Source organism: Notolepis coatsorum (assembly GCF_963971535.1).
Source record: "Notolepis coatsorum genome assembly, chromosome: 10".
Lineage (NCBI taxonomy): Eukaryota > Metazoa > Chordata > Actinopteri > Aulopiformes > Paralepididae > Notolepis > Notolepis coatsorum.
The window spans coordinates 77165147-77177985 of record NC_140174.1 but is presented as its reverse complement, the minus strand read 5'-3'; the positions used below and the strand labels follow the sequence as shown (position 1 = coordinate 77177985).

The 12839-nt window shown below is 41.4% G+C and overlaps 1 protein-coding gene across 1 annotated transcript in view; it reads left to right on the top strand.

The window, feature by feature from the left end:
- Positions 1-433: 433 nt before the first annotated feature.
- gpam (glycerol-3-phosphate acyltransferase, mitochondrial) overlaps positions 434-12839 on the top strand; it is a 136439-nt gene continuing 124033 nt past the window's right edge. Inside the window, exon 1 of the mRNA XM_084323500.1 lies at positions 434-599. The gene's annotated coding sequence lies outside the window, so the exon portion shown is untranslated. The remainder of the gene's footprint in view (positions 600-12839) is intronic.

Here is a 12839-nt window from a genome sequence, read left to right as displayed (position 1 = left end):
TGGCTCTGTGCGGCAACAACCACCTCCAATGTACAGTCACCCCCCCCCCCCCCCCCCCTCCAATGTGCAGTTTCTACGTCAAATGTATATACTCTCTTTTCTGGACTCTTTTGGTATCACAAACAGTACTGTATTTGCAAATCTGATATGTCATAAATGTATAGATATGTCATATATGTTATGATGAATTGAAAATGGGGGACCCTGATGTAAACAAGACGAAAGTCTTTCTCTGGTCTGCATCCCCTTAACAATTGTATGTATTGAGCTGTACTGTACTGTACCCTTCTGCAATCTGTTAATAAAGTTTTCAATCAATCAATCAACAACAGCGCCCTCGCATGGCTACTTGTTGTAGCTGGAAAAGCCGCTACCAAAACGGCAGTGCGCTGCGGTCAGTCGCCTCATTTGTTCTCTAGCAGCACAACCGCTGCTGTCAGCGTTCTCTCGGGTGCAGCAGCCAAGTGAAGTGAATGGAGTTGAGCCCCTGGTAGTGCATGGCCACGCATTTCTCAAGGACAAGAACACGCAGCTACATTTGACAGTTCCGCCAACGGGTGCAGTCTTAAGATATGCTTCAACGGGAAATCGTATTCGGGGTAAGACTTGTTTTTGTGTGTGCTCAGAGCCACGTTTAGCAAGCAAGCCGGCTAAAAGTAAAGCTTATACAAGCTAGCAAGCGATGCTGTCGTCCTTTGCTAACTGACATGAACTTAGCTGTCAGGTTGTCGAGAGTAGACGGCTGTGTTGGTGAGTCACTTGAATTATTTTTTAATATGCTTCGCTGTGTGCTAACGTTATGCCCCCTTTCTGTTGTTTGTATTAATGTTAGTATATCGATGTACATTCTGTTAACCGGTGTCGTGTGTGTGAACGTTGTTGTTCGCTAGTAGCCGCCGTGCCGGTGTGGCTGAAGTCACTGCGTTTAGGACGTCATGGGCGACAGGAGGAGGCGGGCCGTGTCTGTGTTAAATGATTGACAGCTGAAGTTTACAGTGGGAGAGCTCTGAACCCTTTCACTGCCACACGACAGAAGGTTAACCCTTTACTATCACACAACATTAAAGGGTTAACCTTCTGTCGTGACCCCGTGTGGCAGTGAAAGGGCTAACCGGCTGTCGTGTGGCAGTGAAAGGGTTAACCGTTTTGGTTGTGTGGCAGTGAAAGGGTTAACCGTTTTGGTAGTGTGAAAGTGTTAATATAAATGATTGACAGCTGAAGTTGGGTTCCAGGTCGAATGGACCTCTCACGCGGGCACGTCATTATGACAAGCCCCCCCCCCCCCTATATGGCAGAAATTAACGGTATTTCCCTCTACCGTTTACCAGTAATTTAGTCATTGATACTACGTGTGGGATTAATGGCGACAATTGCGTCTCGATATTTTTATTAATGTTTAGTTAACGTTCCAAATCTTTATTAAAAGCCTACTTGCTAACCCTAAATGGCCGGATGTTGCAGAAAATGGACTGACGCTGGTGACGTCGGGTGACCTGATCCGCAACGCTAAGCTAGTTTTGGCTAGCAAATATATATATATAATTGCCGATTAAAATGTAAAATGCACTGCCTTGTCGGAGAGATAAATGTATATTTTAGACTTGTTTTATTCACGGGACCACAGCTGTGTGAGTAGTAAGGAGCGATCTGTTAATAGTGCGTTAATTTCCCTATAGCTGCAGCAAAGACTGGAGCCTCGGGAGAAACCAGGAAACACGTCCCCCGTGAGAGAGGGCTATTCTAGTGAGAAACCAGGAAACACGTCCCCCGTGAGAGGTCTACTCTAGTGAGAAACCAGGAAACACGTCCCCCGTGAGAGAGGCTGAGAGGGCTATTCTAGTGAGAAACCAGGAAACACGTCCCGTGAGAGGTCTATTCTAGTGAGAAACCAGGAAACACGTCCCCCGTGAGAGGTCTATTCTAGTGAGAAACCAGGAAACACGTCCCCGTGAGAGGTCTATTCTAGTGAGAAACCAGGAAACGCGTCCCCCGTGAGAGGTCTATTCTAGTGAGAAACCAGGAAACACGTCCTCCGTGAGAGGTCTATTCTAGTGAGAAACCAGGAAACACGTCCCCGTGAGAGGTCTATTCTAGTGAGAAACCAGGAAACACGTCCCCCGTGAGAGGTCTATTCTAGTGAGAAACCAGGAAACACGTCCCCCGTGAGAGGTCTATTCTAGTGAGAAACCAGGAAACACGTTCCCTGTGAGAGGTCTATTCTAGTGAGAAACCAGGAAACATGTCCCCCGTGAGAGGTCTATTCTAGTGACTAGGTTAGGCATCCGTGCAGGTCGATTTAGCTCATGTTAGCGCTAAATGTGAGGGATGCGTATTGGCTGAGGTCGCTAGTTGACATAAACCTCTTATTTTGAGGTATTCGAACAACACAGGCTGCTATGAAGGAATACGATATACATGATGTTATACATCAAGTAGCCAAGCGCTACTACTAGCCAGCCATTGTTGTCTGGTGTCATCATCGCACCACATTGCTCATCCCATCTGTCACACCGAGTTCTCCTGCTGACCCGCTTTAGTGCAGCAGACAGCTTGGGACGCATATGAGACGGATTAACCTACTAGCCACCACGATATAGATGGACATGGTAGTTAGTTAGTGCGGTTATCTTGTCGACTTATAGCTAAGAGCGGGACATGTGACCCAAGTAGAAGAGAGCTATTCTATTTTGGCCATGTTACAATGTGATTGAAATGTGTCTTTTTGCATACTGGAATCTGTGTAGATGACCTCGTAGGGCTGGGGGTACCTTATACTGTCATATATCCATGCAAAGGTATGGATTTTAATATACCGTTGCCCACAATATATCTTATTAAATAATTAAATAATATATAAATAATATATATTATAATATATATTTAATTATAAATAATTATAATATTATAAATTATTATATATTTATTTATATACTGTATATTTATATAGCAAGGGGAACTGCTCGCTCCTACCTCCGGTCAATGGTCTAATTACATACCCTCAAGACCCAGCTACGCTCTGCATCTTCTGGCCGCTTGAGACAGACCAATTCCTATTGGTAATTCAGGCTCCTAGGGGGTCATCAAAGCGAAGCAGGCTATTGTCCACACTCTACAATGGTAGAACTAACTTCCCACCACAGTCGGGACAGCTGAAACCTGCCCAATTTTCCTGTCGACTAAAAACACACCTATTCAATCAATATTCTTACTTCTTAAATGTGTTCCTTGTAGCAGTATTTCAAAAAGAATATTTCTAATTAAATACTAGCATCACAACAATTGTATTACAAGATAATAACATACACAATAACCCTCATTCCCCTTTTGGGGATCAAACATGCAAGCAAAATTGTGATTATCGTGAACCTCACCGGCACGCCTACCCAAGGTTGATTCTCCTAGCTGGGCCATTTTCATCTGATTGAACAATCTTATCACACTTTTTAATGTAACCTTGCTATTTACATTTTAAATTTTTATGCTTGCTTATACCTGTATTTTTTACTGTTGTATGTCCGTTCTATTTTATTAGTTTTAAACTATTTTTAAACTTAATCATTTTAAACTATTTTATTACTTGTATTACTGAATAGAGAGCCTATTAGGATGCTAGATCCTAATGTAAAACACTGATTTACCATACCTTGCTATGCTCGCTCATCATATGCCTGTATTTTTTACTGTACTTTGAACTGCAACCTCTGTATGAAAATAAACAAATAACAAATAAAGTTATTATTATTATTATTATTATTATTATTACTAAAACTCATTCGAGCTGTTGTCAATGATACATGTGATCATAATACAGACCTTTTCATAAACATTCTAAATGGAGACCATGTTTATTTCCTATTACAGTGTTTGCTAAGACAATAGCTGACAGGAAATACACTGGGGGCAAAGCTATTCCCCTAGCAATGGAATCTTCTGAACAGGTCTACAGTGTTGTGTATTCGTACATAGGGCTGGGTTTTTATGGTAACAGTATTTTGTAATACAAATGTCACGGTGCTGTTTTATTTAAAATAGCATGTGTTCTTTTTCCTTTGTAATACTGCTGCAATGAATTTTTTTGTGTATTTATTTATGTATTTAAAAAATATTTTTTTTTTTGATATTTATATATATATATATATATATATATATATATATATTTCATATGTATATATCATGGATGATGGTATTGTAAAAATCCATTCCTTTACACGGATCCATGACGTTATACCTTCATATTCGGTATATCTCCCAGCCCTACTCTTGCATGTGTGCACCACACATACTGAGGGACAGAGAAGCTGTGTGTGCAACTTCCAGCCTGAGCTTGCATCCCCTTTATGACTAACTTGGGAATTAAGGCCTCCAGTCATATCGTCCCATAGTAACTGCTTGTTTGTGTTTGCTCTAAGATGAAAGACGTAGCACTGCACAGTGCAGAGAAGTGATCCGGACACAAGGGACTGCACTTCCCCCTCAGGATATTGGGTTCTTCTTAGTGATGATGGCAGATCGGGTGCTTAAAGACCCCCTGCACTATTTTTTTGATTAACTTCTCTTGGACGCTAGGGGTTTCATAGAATAGTCAACTAATTTACTATCAAAACAAATTGTGGACACTGTGCATCGTTGTAGACTAATTGTTAATCTGTGGTTTTAGCATAGTACAGTAATAAAATAGTGGACATGCATCTATTCATGTTTATTTCAATAAACTAATACATCCAATACAGCAGATATGCAGCTGTGTCAGTCACTATTAATGATTTCAATAAACCAATACATCTATAGCAGATATGCAGCTGTGTCAGTCACTATTAATAATATTTATTTAAATTGAATAGTTGCTGTCAACTCTCAATAATGAGGTCCAAAGAGCTGTCACTATCAGTGAAGCAAGCCATCATTAGGCTGAAAACAAACTTCGAGAGCAACCAAAGAGTTTTTAAGTAAGTAGAATGTTATGCAATGGTCATCACCTGTCAATCACCTGACCCAAATCCATATTATATACTAACATCAGTTTATATACATGTATATATATATGGTGGTTAATCTGTGTTTTTATTTTATTTTTTTTACGATGTTGGGGGGAAAAAACATCAAAAATGATATGCTGCTCAGCTTGCATTGAATTTGGCCAGTTCTACTGCATTCTACCCGAATGTGATGGAGGGCATGTCAGGCTCATAGTTCAGTAAGACTTTAATAAGCACTAATGAGGTCCTCCTTCTACACGATTACATTGATTTTGCACAAATACAATAATGTGGAAAATACAATTTTACAGGTTTGTATATTCAATTGACAAGCGAATACTATTACTTGACTAAGCTATTAGTTTGGGATGAGAGTTATCTCTAGGGCTGTCTTAAATACTTCGAAGCTTTGTTCGATGGCACAAGCTTCGAACATAAAAAAAAATCGAAGTAAAAAAATAAAAATAAAAAATAAAATTTCTTTTGCCTCCAAAATCTTGCGCCTCCATTCCAATGAAACGAAAGTAAGCGGCGCCTCGACTCCACCTCTCTACAACAAGCACGTGGAGATTATCTGTGTTGAAAACAACAAGGACATGTGCAGCAGACATGTCGACGAAGAAGCGAAGCAATGCCGTTTGTTATTTAAGACTATGTCGGACAGATTTGTGTTCATTGTGCTGCTTTTTTAAAGTGTCCCGACCCATATATAAAAATATGTCTTAATAAAACGTGCTTAATTAACACTTTGGCTGCCGGAAAACGCCTAAACACGTCATTCCCGGCCATGCTCAAGTTGCCGAAGACGCTTTACAGCGTCTTTAATATCAATATTTCAAAAATCTGGGATCGGATTCATATTTCCCCTCCGCTGGCCTGAGATCCACCAGGAGGACCCACTGAGCTCTCTGGCGGTTCAGGAGCGCCATCTGGTGGCCGATCGGCGCAATCGCTTAACAGGAAGTGCCGTAGAGGTTGTGCTGGTCGGCCGTATTACTTCCGGGCACTCGCTATAGGTCCCCAGGCTCCATTTCGACACACTACATAGCGATCGATTGCCAATAACTCGATAAACAACATGATTTGGACGTATATACCATTATACAAGCTGGAGATGGACCGGGTAAATCGACATCCCATAATGGTAAAATTTCTACTCTACGATGATCGCCCAACGGCGCGCGGAGACTGGGGTGAGTTTTAGCGTGTAAAATTACCGTCTTCGATACTAACTGCTATTATCAACATTTGACCCACATTAGATGATTGGTATAACGCTGCCCACGGAATTATAAACGCCCCCTAGCCCATCCGGTCACCATCAGATGACGTGTAGTAACTTCTAGAAGTACATCTAGTTGGAATTTTTTATATCGCGCTGATTGCCATAAAACTGTATTGCATCATCAATATAATGTATTTGGGGCTATAGATCACGTTCTGGAGAAAGCTGCAGAAAGAGATGAAAACATACTTATACATTAGACCATACTTTACTATGAATATGTGAATGAAAAAGTTTAACGTTGCTACACAATGAACAATACATATAGGACTTTGAATGGGCCCTAATAATGGCAATGTAGCAATAGAATTTAAAAAGTTATAGCCCTGCAAAGAAGGGGACTTTCTCTATAGACAAATAGAGCCGGCAACCTACGGTTGATAATGAATTTAACCCATGGCAGCCAAAGTGTTAAGTCGAATTCTGCCTTTGTCTCTATCAACTACATATAAATATTTATATAATTGTTTGCTTGATAGACGAATTATGTAATGTCATGTCGTTGGCTGTGAGAGCAGCCCCACTGCACCCAGGCAGGGCAGCCGAGTGAAATCTTGTTGTCACAGTCACGAAAGGGGCTACTTAATTAATTAATCCAATCCACTTTATTTATAGAGCACATTTAAAAACAACAAAGTTTACCAAAGTGCTGTACAAGTCCCCACAACATAAGATGAAACAAATAATTTTTTTTTTTTAAATTACATATATATTTTTTTGAAGCTTCGAATAAAAATCGAAGCTCTGCCCCGAAGCTTCGATTGCCAAAAAAAGCTTCGAAGGTCAGCCCTAGTTTATCTCGCACTATGATTCAATACACAATATGTGGTTCATGATTCAATACAACCGTGATACGGTCGAATAAAAGTTCAATGGCAACGATGTGCAGAATTATGTATTTATTTCCCAAGTCATGCATTTTTCTAACAATGGCTGAACATGTAAACAAAAGATTTATCACTGGGTGACAGATCTGGTGAGAGTGATAAGGGAGTCATCTAATTTGTGGTTACTACTACGGAAGAATAAAATGCAGCTGATATTGCAAAAATTCTGCCCCACGATACGTATTGTTGCGGTTTTTGTATATCGCCATATATTGCATTTTGATATGTTTTCTAGGGGTGTAATGGTACACAAAAACCACGGTTCGGTACGTACCTCGGTTTTGAAGTCACGGTTCGGTACGGGTTTTCGGTACAGTGGGGGAAAGTTTGTCTTTCCATGTTCCAATAAGGGGTGATGTAGTGTGCAGTAACTAATTGTACTTGTAGGGCTTTTCGCCACACTATGAAGCTATGCTAAATTACAGGTAATCTCTCAGTGTTGTGTGTGTGTTGAACGAACACCCGGCCCTTTGTGCAAATAATATTTTGGGAAGGGGTGAACTTGGAGTTTTTAATTAAATTCTGCATGCAAAAAAAAGTTCTACACGTGCGGTCGTTAGTGGTTAACATACCGTTGTATTAATTCGGTACACGGCTGTACTGAACCTAAGGTCCAGTACTGAAACAGTTCGGTACGGATATACGTGTACCTTTACACCCCTAATGTTTTCTCATCCCTACAGTTGGTTGACTTGACTTGGAATGTCAGTGGAGGACAGTCTTGGTCTTCCAGTGCCCACCTGACTTTTCCCCTGTTCATTGTCCTTCAGCTTGTGTTTTGCCTCTAACAAAGTCACCCTATCCGTTGGCCCACTATGAGCGGTCATTGACCCTTTTGAGAGTACCCCCCCAGCTCCCTCATCAATGTGCTTGTCACCTACTAGCCCAAAACGCCACAATGGGACAATAGCTCAAAGCTCATTCATCTCCTGCTGGCCAGCTTGAGCCTGGCCAGGGGCATTTTGGCCACGAGCTGCGCATGTCCGCCGTCTCACTTGGACTTGTTATTCCCAGTACAGGAGATTAAGCTACCCTGCCCCTCTGTCTGACTGACGTGCACACATACGCACACACACACATTTAGGTGCGAGTGCATTCATTCATAAAGAGCTTCAACGGGCATCTGACCATTCTGACCTAGATCCAAACTAATGAGGCACCATGCAGCCATGGTGCTTTCTATTAATTACATTAGGACCCCCTCTCTCTGCTTCTTAGCTAAGAGTCTTAGCTCTGACCAGTACTCTCATGACACTCTGTATTTCAGTTCTGGAGTGCGACCCGTAGCTAGCGTGGCTTTTAGAGACGGAACCATTCAAAACTCATGCTACAGGGCTTACAGGGTATGTCACAAACACACGGCTTTGACATTGTAAAAATAGACATTTTAGTAAGAAATGTGCTTTTAATCCAGCCTCTCCTAGCCTGACTGCTGTCAAAGCCAAGGCAATCATTAGATTCATTAGGCATAGGGCTTCTAGTCTTCTAGTCTTATATATATTCTAGTCTTATATATTCTAGTCTTCTAGTCCTATATCTTCTAGTCTTATATATTATAGTTGTATATCTTCTAGTGTTCTAGTCTTATATCGTTTAGCCTTATATATAATAGTCTTCTAGTCATATCTTCTAGTCTTATGTCTTGTAGTCTTCCTCAGATTCATGGGCACCGAATCTGAAGTAGTTCTCCACCTCGTGTTTTTCCCCACCCTGTCAGACAGCCTGACTCAGAGCTGACCCAGAGTAGCCTCCACTGGCTGTTTGAAGAAAGCACTGCACTGCAAGAAGAGAGCAGGGCCCATTCGTGAGCACAAAGCCCCAGTCAGCCGACAGTGATCACTCGAGCCAAAACTCCTGACGTGGGGCTTTTAGGAGGCTGCATCTCAAAACTCCTGACTAAGGGGCTTTTAGGAGGCTGCATCTCTTGTCGCCCCAAGGTTGGCGGCCACGCTAGAGAGGAGCTCACCACACTGCAGGAGCACCCGGTGAAAAGGAACAACAGCAGAGAACAGGCTGCATCACAGATGGATGCCCTGTCCTTCATTTGATACGTATCGCATAGGCCGTCTTATATCTTCTAGTCTTATATCTTGTAGTCTTATATATCTTTTAGTCTTCTAGTTGTATACAGTATATTATAGTCTTATTCTTCTAGTCATATTTTCGACTAGTCTTCTGAGTGCCGGATGAAAAGCATCACAGATGGATGCTCTGTTCTTCATTTGATACGTATTGCATAGGCCGTCTTTGTCCTGTGCACTGTATATTAGGGTTGTCTTTGACTTAAGAATTTAACATTCTTTGTTGACCAATTAGTCATAGGTTTGTGTCGCCTGATTGAATAGTTGAATCTGTTCAGTCGACAAACATGTAAAAGTGGTATTTCCGGAGCAACTGGGTAATAATAATATTAATAATAATAAACTTTATTTGTATAGCACCTCTCATACAGACAGTCTAACTCTGGATACTATGACAGTGGCTCGGGAGGTAGAGTCGTCTGGTAATCCAGAGGTTCCTGGTTCGATTCCCGGGCAGTGTGTCGAAGTGTCCTTGAGCAAGACACTTAACTAGGGATGCCCCGATCGATCGGCCAGCGATCGGTATTGGGCGATATTCAGTATAAATATGAGATCGGTGAATTCCGATAATGCTTTATTTTCGCCGATCGTGAAAACCGATCGAAAAACATGATCCAATTCTTAGCAGAGATCTCACTCGCTGGCTTCTGTCTCAGACACACGGAGCTGCAAACTGCCGCTCCTCCTCCTGCCCCTCCCTTACCCGTGTAAACACAGAGGAGGCTCCGCTCTAGTCTAGTCCATGGGACCTCCGTGAGCTAACGTTAGCTACCTAGCTATCGTTACTGTTTAAACAAAATGACCCAGTCAACTATTCACTTTTAGTTTAATACATGAGGCATTGTCTAATAGGGCTGCAACTAATGACTAATTTGGTAGTCGACTAATCTGCCGATTATTTTTTCGATTAGTCGACTAATCGAAAACCAATGTAAACAAAAAAAAATAAAAAAAAAGGATTTTTTTTTTTTTTTTAATTACCTATCTTTGTGAAAGTGGCTTCTCAGCTCTGGTCCAGCTGAAGACATTGGATTGGACATTGAGCATGACCTCAGAGTTGCTTGTCTACCATCACCCCAGACTTTGAGACTCTTGTCAGGACCAAACAACAACATCATAACATGATGATCCCATAGCAAATTAAAATAATGACTCATGAAACATTTGAATTTGGATCTTTAAGCCACTTTAAATGAAAATGTATTTGAAGAACAATACAGCAATCACTCATAACAAGATAAATAAATTAAATAATACAAATTAAAGTGGAAGTGTACTTTAAATAACTTTTGTTTGCTGTGTGTGAGAGGAGTCCGTGTGTGTATGTGTGTGTGTCTTACTCTGATCGCTGTGTGAGTGAGAGGAGTGTGTGTACTGTGTAATTTGTGTGTGTGTCTTACTCTGATCGCTGTGTGAGTGAGAGGTGTGTACTGTGTAATTTGTGTATGTGTGTGTGTCTTACTCTGATCGCTGTGTGAGTGAGAGGAGTGTGAATGTGTGTGTGTCTTACTCTGATCGCTGTGTGTGAGAGAGAGGAGTGTGAATGTGTGTGTGTCTTACTCTGATCGCTGTGTGTGAGTGAGAGGAGTGTGTATGTGTGTGTGTCTTACTCTGATCGCTGTGTGTGAGTGAGAGGAGTGTGTATGTGTGTGTCTTACTCTGATCGCTGTGTGTGAGTGAGAGGAGTGCGTGTGTAATGTATTGTGTGTCTAGTCTGATCATCATCTCCTGCAGGGGAACAATGTTTTCAATGTCCAAAATTTGCTATGGGATCATCATGTTATGATGTTGTCTGGAACCCTGAGAAGCCACTCTCACAAAGATAGGTAGTGCACAAAAAAAAAAAAAAAAAAAAAAAAAAAAATTTTTAATGACTAATCGACGCAACAATTTCTCGTCTGCGATTTTTTATAATCGACGTTGTCGATTATGACGACTAATCGTTGCAGCCCTATTGTCTAACGGTATCTAGCTGGCTAGCTACTGATAGCTGCTGATATCAACAAATGCTCCAGCAATAGTCTAGTAGTGCATGTTGATACCTCCGTTAGCTCACGTTAGCTCACTGTTCAAAACTAAATGTCCCAGTAAACTAAATAGTTCACTGAGGCGTTGTCTTAACGTTATCTAGCCGGCTAGCAGTAGCTACAGATAGCTCCTGATATCAATGTCTTATAACATTGATTCAATGCGTATTCGAGCCCCCCCCCCCCCACACACACACACCCGGGAGCTCCCCCGAAAATCATGGTATGGATCGCACACTGTGTGTAGTGTAGTTATGCCTTGTGCCTGTTCTCCATAGACAGGAACACGTTGTCAAATATTTCCCTTGTTTAGAGAATTATTACACAATTAATCAATTCAAAATAACCACATACTTCATGACTACTTTTTGATAATCCTGAGTGTGAACTAAATAAAAATGAAATCCATACATGTGCATAGACACAGAAAACATCTGATTGATTGATTGATTGAAAACTTTATTAACAGATTGCAGAATGGGTACAGTACAGCTCAATACACACAATTGTTAAGGGGATGCAGACCAGAGAAAGACTTGTGTCTTGTTTACATCAGGGTCCCCCATTTTCAATTCATCAGGACATATGACATACATGACATACAGATAGACAGTCACAGTACTGCTACATCTATACATTTATGACATACCAGATTTGCAAATACAGTACTGTTTGTGATACAATAAGAGTCCAGAAAAGAGTATATACATTTGACGTAAAAACTGTACATTGGGGGAGGTTGGGTAGGTGGGGTGGGTGGGGAACACTGTACAACTGTAGAAGCAAAACTGTACATTGGAATATTGACAACCATACTTGGTCCTTTACTGTACATTGGAGGGGGTTGGGTTAGGACATTTACATGGGCCAGTTTCGAATTGCAGTCTCCCGTAGGTGTTCTTTGAGTGTTTTTGAAAGTGGGTAGTGATTCACATTCCTTTACAGCTTTGGGTAGGGCGTTCCACATTGATGTGGCATAATTGCTAAACGTGTTTAGTCCCTTGTTTGAGCCAAATCTGGGTTTAACATGATTTGTGGAGCTCCCTCTGGTGTTGTGATCGTGGTATTGACTGACCTTTGGGAAGTATTTTGACATGTACATGGGTACCTGGTCGTGTAGTGTATCTTGTAGACCAGGCCCATTGCAAGTTTCTGTACTCTGTCGTCTACTCTAAGCCATCCTAGGTTGTCAAAGTGGGCAGGGGTGAGGTGGGTTCTATGAGTAAGGTCAAGCAGTAGTCTGACCAGTTTGTTTTGAGATGTTTGTAATTTTGTTTTTAGCGCCTTTGAGGTGCTTTGGTACCATGAGGTGCAAGCATAGTCGTAGTACCCTTGTATGAGTGCTCCTACCAGAGTCTTCAGGGTATTCTTGTTTACCAGAGAGGAGATCCGGTACAAGAATCGAGTTCGTTGGTTGACTTTTTTTTATTACATTGGATGCCATTTTGTCACAGGAAAGATTAGCCTCTAGGATGGAGCCCAGGTAGGTAATTTCATCTTTCCTTGTGACAATATTGTCACCCACTGTAACTGAGAAGCCGTCGGTCTTGCTGAGTTTGTTATTTGAACCGAAGAGAATGGAC